The sequence below is a fragment of the Coptis chinensis genome, chromosome 6, assembly GCF_015680905.1.
Source record: "Coptis chinensis isolate HL-2020 chromosome 6, ASM1568090v1, whole genome shotgun sequence".
In the NCBI taxonomy this organism is placed as follows: domain Eukaryota; kingdom Viridiplantae; phylum Streptophyta; class Magnoliopsida; order Ranunculales; family Ranunculaceae; genus Coptis; species Coptis chinensis.
Window position 1 is genome coordinate 70,250,483 of NC_141461.1, and position 8,315 is coordinate 70,258,797.

The window sequence follows — 8,315 nt, forward strand, 5'->3', positions numbered from 1 at the left end:
TATCAAATATATACACCATTCGAGGAAATTAAATATTTCTTACAAACAAAATAAATAAGTCCTCCACTTATTACAACTTGAAAGGAAATATATTTTTAAAACTACCTAGTCTGATACGCGCCATCTGTAACCTACTAGTATGATACCTACCTAGTGAAGATGCTCCATGCAGAAGTCCAACGAATCCTAGAAAACTGAGCTTTCCATCCGACTGTCTTATCCAATCGTTGTGAACTTCCAGTAGAGGAACTGAGAGCCCAAGTTCCTGGAGAAAAAAGATGGGCATTGAATGTAAATCCCACAGTCATCACGAAGGGTTCTCGAATCAGGATACACTAGTTAAATAAAAGAACAACCCTACCACGCGAAACAAGCACTAAATTTAGTCTTTAGTATTAATGTAAAGACTAATGGGCTGGTATTAACAACTTCGGGCTACGCAAACACATACACGTATAAAACATACAAGAGATGCCTTTAGTTGTGTCTTACAGGAAATAATTAAGTAAATCAGAAAAACTGAAATTAATGCAAGTTATAGGTTGATGTCATGTATGAAATTATGTATAAGACCTACCATTTGACAATGTAATGCATTATGTTTGCGATCTACTAATGCTCTTAATTTCTTAAATGAACAATATATACTGACCATAAATAAACTGATGTACTCAAGCAATAGAATAGACACTAGCCGGTTCCAACAAACAAAACTTACTAATGCAAGTTCCTCGATAAAAATTGGCCTGTTTCCTTCATTCTCAAAGAGCTCATATGCACCATGTGCATGCTGCTCCCAACTCTCCATTGCCTCCATCTGATGCACACTTATAGAAGTAGCACAGAACTCTTCGAAATCTAGCTTTCTATACTGAAGAGAAGTCATCTGTAAAATGAAAATTTATATTAAGCTACTGGGCCACCATACATAAGCCCATTACTTAACATGGGCCGAAGTTAGTCTAAGCCCAAATGTCAAAACACTAACACTAATTAATCATCTAAATAAAAGAAATAAAATAAATGGTACAAGCATCACAAAAATATATTTTTATAAAAATAGCTAAAATAATCTAAGGTTAAAAATTTGAGGATGTTATACCATCAAGCCACCAAGGGAGCTATTAAAGTACCTTGCTAAAACCACCCTCCATTGCTACTACTATCTCCCTGAAAAGTACTTCTAACGCCATCAAAGCCGGAGTCACCATGGAAGCTAGAGTGGCGCCTAGATGTTTGTGGAGGCTCAAACTGAGGATAGTATACACCTCCCGGTGGGGTCATATGAGTCTCAAATACTTGGGAATGAGTATGTTGATCCTCTGGACTACTATGACCAACAGTGTCGTTAAAAGCTCGAATGACATCACCTGAAGTACTATACATCCCATTTGAGATATGAGATATAACACGATCCTTTGAAGCATTTGCATGTAGAACATCCTCTAACATTGCCTTCATCTTCACCTGCATATATTCAAAGATAACAATTACTTATCATAACCAACACTAACAAGTACGGTGATAAATACAAATAAAACAATCAAACAAATTAAGTTACTTACACGAGACATATGATTAGAAATAGGAAGTTGGGGCACTGATTCTCGACCCACTGGTTCAATATGGTGATGAATGATCTGCCCATTTTGTAAAGTGATAGGGATAGTCCAGTTGCTTGCAGTGTCGGGTGCATCGACCTCACGCTCTCTCTGCGGGTAAGGTGTGTAAGACAAGGTCGCATCCACCGGTTGTGAGATATGCACATCATCCTGGAGACCAGATGGACCAATGTAGTCCACGTTTACAGCTCTACGCAAGGCGGGAAGAAGCATACCTACTGACACGTGACCCCAATAAGCTTTGTACTGGTCCTCACTAACAGGTCGGACCAAACTAGCAGCAGGAACACCAACATTTTCTGACCACCACTGTAGTGTCGCAGGAGAGGCCAGACTAAGATCCGCAGGGGAAGGTGGAGCACAAGGAATTAAAGTTTCACCCGTCACTTGGCGCAGACAACGCTCTCCCAAATACCATGTATGTACATGAGCTCCAAACACAATGCATCGTAGGTCAGTCAACTCTTTAGCCCTCTGAACGTAATGATGTTCTATGTAACCCTTCCATGGCTGCCATATAATAGAAGCACGACTGCGAAACTCTAACTGTTGTCGAGCTAGGTCTAAAATATGACGACCTTCACCCGAGGCACGCAGACGAAAACTTGGACCCCAATTATTTATAGCTGGAAACTGGTTAGGCTCAGGTACTTTGTGAACGTGCATGCCATTTTGGCAATAAGAGTAATACCAGTACTGAACACAATTAATTTAGATTAACTCACAAATTAAAATAACTAAGTACTTAATTTAATAAATAACATGTAATTAATTTTCATTACCTCAAGCACTTGCCATATCGCCGACATAGTTTTAGTCCCAGGTTCAGTGCCATAGCGACATACTTTGTCCAGAGATCGAATTAGGTACGCATACGCAGCTCCTCCCCAATCATAACCACAAATATCGTCTATAGAAGTAAGACTCGCCAAATACCGCAAACGCACCGTGCTATTGCTTTTTGGACACAAAATATGACCAATAGCATATATCATAAAAGCTCGTAAACACATATCCCTGTCCACCTTTTCATCGGAATAGGCATAGCACGTATATTGCTCCAAATGAACCAACTTGATGCTACCATACTGAATGTCATTTTCATTCAACAATGGGAGATATTCTTCAGCCAACTCAAATGACTCAAACCTCTTATCATAAGCCAGCGGCTTCCCAACTCCAATACGCAAACCAGTCAACATAGTGAAATCAAGTGGCGTGATTCCTAGCTCCCCACATGGTAAGTGAAACGTATGGGTAGAATCCCACCATCTCTCCACAATGGCTTCTGTTAAAGCATGGTCGGCCTGCTCATCATCTATTCGTGCAAAAATGTCGAACCCAATGTCATTAATGAATTGCCTAAATTCGACGGTGTCTATTAATTTGATCCACTTCAACACAGGAGTCCAAGTCCCTTTGAGACCAATTTTTGGAACTGTCCCACCATTTCGAAGACTGTAAGATACATGTGTCTCTTCATTTGGAACAACACGTTCATACGTCGTGGGATCATCCGATGTAATAGTAGGATTTGTATCCTCTGAACGAGAAGATATTTGTTTCACGGCCTTTTTTCTACTCCTTGAACTCCAAAGTACACGCCCAAATCCGGACATTTTACTGGAGATCAACTCGAATTAATCTTGATAAATTGGTAACAAATGAATGTGAAAACAGTGGACTCCTTGATTTACAGCTTCCGTGTATGTGAATAAGGAAAACCAAAAAGCTAGCAGAATACAAGCACACATAAGCAAATAAATCTTATTCACGCACTCCTTTGGTAAAATGGGAAATAATAAATAAATAGTTAAAAAAAAATGCAATTATAACCATAAGCATATCAAAATCAACAGGGACAATCTAGATTCTAAGTACTCAGAAGAAATTTATATGCCTGTTGTCGAGAAAATAATGAACAAAAACAAGGGGATGATAAAAAATACAAATACTAATAGGTTCCATGCAAGATATCTATAAGAAAAAACAAATGAGGGTTTCTAGAACCCAGCTCTGTTGGACACATAAGAGTCGCAAAAAAAAACACAATCTAATTCCATGCCTTTTAACACTCTTGTGTCCAACACTAAAAATTTTCAAGAAAATAAAAACATGTTAAGTTTGCTTTCAAGTGTTAAACCTTTTAACATTCGTAGTAATTTTCATTTTAAATATGATAAGTTTACTGGGTAACAACTCGGTAGGGCATGTACAGTAATGGGTCTGGAGTTGTAACTACGTGACAGATGCCAATGAATTCCTGTGCAAGAGTGAGAAAGGTGGCTGAGAAGTATAGCCTTAACTTTAAACAAAACTACATCAAACTCTTAAGACATCCAAGGAAGCAGTTCTTCATACTTCTTCAAAGTCACATCAAGTGCACCACAGACAAGATTATCACGAGGGGCTGAGGCATGATGCTCAAGACACACTTGAACGATGTAAAGCAAGTACAAACAACAAAACATGGTGTATCAAAAGTATAATGAAAATATTTGAGATTTATACGTGTGGAAAAGTTGCTCAATCCAAATCATAAATAACTGTTACTCTACGCCTCAAAAGCATCTCCTACTCCTATTCAAAAGCATCATTTCCATCTCCCTTATTCTTGGTTATAATAGAGTAATTCAGCTTCTGTATCTAAGCCTACTATCTCTTGTATTGCAACCCACAAGTCGATCCCCAAGTCACAACAATGATCACAACACCCTATAAACATATAAATTCTAAACAAAAACACAATATGGAATTCGTTTATAAGAAAATGAACAAAAGAAAAGAAGAAGACCAACTTACAAATATGACAAGGTTTAAGTGTGGCTGCTGTGGACGTTGCTGTGTTTTTATAGTTGTTTGAGTGTTGGGCTCCAATCAAAGCAATACAAAGCGAAATCTAGCAAAAACACCGAAGAATTGTTGGTTGTTGAATTGGAAGTGATGGGGAAGTGGCGCTAAAAGATTTTGGGGCGAAATGGTTGAGGAAGAAAGTGGTTCTGTTTAAAAGAGGGCGCAGGGGCAGTTTCGTCTTTTCAAAATTTGGGTTTTCATTTTGCGTTGGTCGAAGTGGCGTCGAATGGTTTTTTTTTTTTTTTTTTTTGGTTTTCATTCTGCGCTGGTCGAAGTGGCGTGGAAAAAAGTGGCTTTCAAACCACGCCAATTCAACTGGCGTAGGATGGTTCAAACCTAGGAAGCACGGATACCGATACGCGACACGGATACGACACGACATGGATACGCGGACACGGTATTTTTCAAAAATATAGGATACGGATATGTCATAGATACGTTTGAATAATATATATATATATATATATATATATATATATATTATATAATTAAATATTTTTCCCTTTTTTACTTGGTCTGAAATCAGCCCCGTCTCTCCCATTGATATCCGACTCCTCTCCAATTTCTACTGTCTCTCTCTCTCATTTCCCATTGATATCAGTCTCTCACTCTCTCCCATTGATTTCATAGGGTTTTAAAAAGAAGGTTTTCAAGATTTATCAATGGAGGTTTTAAAAGAAAGTTCTATTTTTTTGCAGATTAGAATTAGTTAGTCAGGTACCACTTAATTATTTCATTTTTCTTCTTTTGCATTTTTTTTTTTTTTTTTCCAAAAAAAAATTGTGTGAGATTAATATTTCGGGCGTGATCCCCCCGTATCGAAATTAAAAATTAATTAAAAATCAGATACTCTAAATCGCAGATCCGACATCGTGATCGGACGCCAGATCCGACGTATCCGTGATCGGATAATGGGTCGGATACCGATACTTCACCTTTATAGGAGTATCCGTGCTTCATAGGTTCAAACCATTGCTTCGCCAACTCCACTCTCTATCCGTATATCACTGTGCTTTTGAGGGATAGAGATGAAGAGTAGCACACCATTGGACTCAGCCTTAGGTAAACAAATAGAATGAAATTACTAGATGAAGTGAACAAGTGCCTTGTAACTTGTTTAGATTAACACACTACTTCTAAGCAAAAATAGAAACGGATACATTGTTAATTATACATAGAACAAGAAGACTAATAAAAACTCACAAGGTCTCATTCCAATAAATATTAATCATCACCAGCAAGCGGCAAAAATTGACGTCCCATTATATATCGAAATGCAAGTCGCACATTTTGATATTTTCCAAATTTTCTTATACACAGTCCATATTTGCCTGAAAAACCCAAACCCTAAATACTTTAACTCATCATAATTCAATAATATCCCAAACAACCGAAAAAATAATAGTGAATATGAATATATCATGAATATGAGATCAACCTCTAACAGTGAACAAAAACAAATCAGTAGGTAGACAACTAAAAACTTACATTTTATTTAGTGAAATGCAAGTCAGACATTCGATATTTTTCTTAGCATTGTTATGCGCATTCCCTGTTAGCATGTATAACACAAACTTAAAACACAAAATCATCAAAATCTATCATAATTTTAAATACCGAAAACCAAAAACGGTAATCACACCAAACTTACCATTTAACAAACAAATCCCATATATAGTAAAGATTTACAAACTTCGGTTCTGCTTTACATTCCAAAAGTACAATTTGCCATGCTCCGCACTCAAGGAAATAGTCCCAACTTTCCATCATCAAAGATGCCCACGATGAAAAATATTAACTCTGAATCAAGATCTGCAAAATTACAAAAAAAAAATTGAAATACGGATTGACCTGCCATGCAAGCGCACCTGACATGGCAAAAGTCACGAAATGGAGATTCAAACACGAGACGGATTGACCTGTCATGTGAGCGCACCCGACATGGCAAAGGTCGCAAAATGGAGATTCAAACACGAGACGGATTGACCTGCCATGTGAGCGCACCTAACATGGAAAAAAATCACGATACAGAGATTCGAACAAGAGACGGGTTGACCTGCCATGCGAGCGCACCCAACACGGCAAAGGTCACGATATGGAGAATCAACCACGGGGCCACAGACGTGTTGATGCGAGCTCAGCTGACTGGAAAAGGTCACAAGACAAAGATTCGACCACGGGCACAACAACGTCTTCCACCACCTTCAGGCAAACATGTTGATCCTTATTAGGTAAACAAATAGAATGAAATTACTAGATGAAGTGAACAAGTGCCTTGTAACTTGTTTAGATTAACACACTATTTCTAAACAAAAATAGAAACGGATACATTGTTAGTTATACATAGAACAAGAAGACTAATAAAAACTCACAAGGTCTTATTCCAATAAATATTAATCATCACTAGCAAGCGGCGAAAAATGTCGTCCCATTATATATCGAAATCAAAATGCAAGTCGCACATTTTGATCTTTTCCAAATTTTCTTATACACATTCCATGTTTGCCTGAAAAACCCAAACCCTAAATACTTTAACTCATCATAATTCAATAATATCCCATACAACCGAAAAAGTAATAGTGAATATGAATATATCATGAATATGAGATCAGCCTCTAATAGTGAACAAAAACAAATCAGTAGGTAGACAACTAAAAGCTTACATTTTATTTAGTGAAATGCAAGTCGGACATTCGATATTTTTCTTAGTATTGTTATGCGTATTCCCTGTTAGCATGTATAACACAAACCCAAAACACATAAAATCATCAAAATCTATCATAATTTCAAATACCGAAAACCCAAAACGTTAAATCACACCAAACTTTCCCTTTAACAAACACATCCCATATATAGCAAATATTTACATACTTCGATTCTGCTTTACTTTCCGAAAGTACAATCTGCCATGCTCCGCACTCAAGGAAATAGTCCTAACTTTCCATCATCAAAGAGGCCCACAATGAAAAATCTTAACTATGAATCAAGATCTGCCAAATCACAAAAAAAAAATCGAAACACGGATTGACCTGCCATGCAAGCGCACCTGACATGACAAGGGTCACGAAATGGAGATTCAAACACGAGACGGATTGACCTGCCATGTGAGCACACCTGACATGGCAAAGGTCGCAAAATGGAGATTCAAACACGAGACGGATTGACCTGCCATGTGAGCGCACCCAACATGGCAAAGATCACGATATAGAGATTTGAACAAGAGACGGGTTGACCTGCCATGCGAGCACACCCAACATGGTAAAGGTCACGATATGGAGAATCAACCATGGCCCGCGAGGCGTGTTGATCGCGTTGATGCTCGGTCACCGACAGCAAAGGTCACAAGACAAAGATTCGACCACAAGCACAACAACATCTTCCACCACCTTCAAGCAAACATGTTGATCCTTATTAGGTAAACAAATAGAATGAAATTACTAGATGAAGTGAACAAGTGCCTTGTAACTTGTTTAGATTAACATACTACTTCTAAGCAAAAATAGAAATGGATACATTGTTAGTTATACATGGAACAAGAAGACAAATAAAAACTCACAAGGTCTCATTCCAATAAATATTAATCATCACCAGCAAGCGGCGAAAAATGACGTCCCATTATATATCGAAATGCAAGTCGCACATTTTGATCTTTTCCAAATTTTCTTATACACAGTCCATGTTTGCCTGAAAAACCCAAACCCTAAATACTTTAACTCATCATAATTCAATAATGTCCCAAACAACCGAAAAAATAATAGTGAATATGAATATATCATGAATATGAGATCAACCTCTAACAGTGAACAAAAACAAATCAGTAAGTAGACAACTAAAAACTTA

At 37.6% G+C, this 8,315-nt stretch overlaps 1 long non-coding RNA gene across 1 annotated transcript; it reads left to right on the plus strand.

The window, feature by feature from the left end:
- The first annotated feature begins 4,133 nt into the window (after window positions 1-4,133).
- Window positions 4,134-5,581, plus strand: LOC147494227 (uncharacterized). The gene is made up of 2 exons (XR_015199267.1): window positions 4,134-4,803; window positions 5,438-5,581. It is a non-coding gene; the product is annotated as an uncharacterized LOC147494227 (long non-coding RNA).
- The last annotated feature ends 2,734 nt before the right edge of the window (window positions 5,582-8,315 follow it).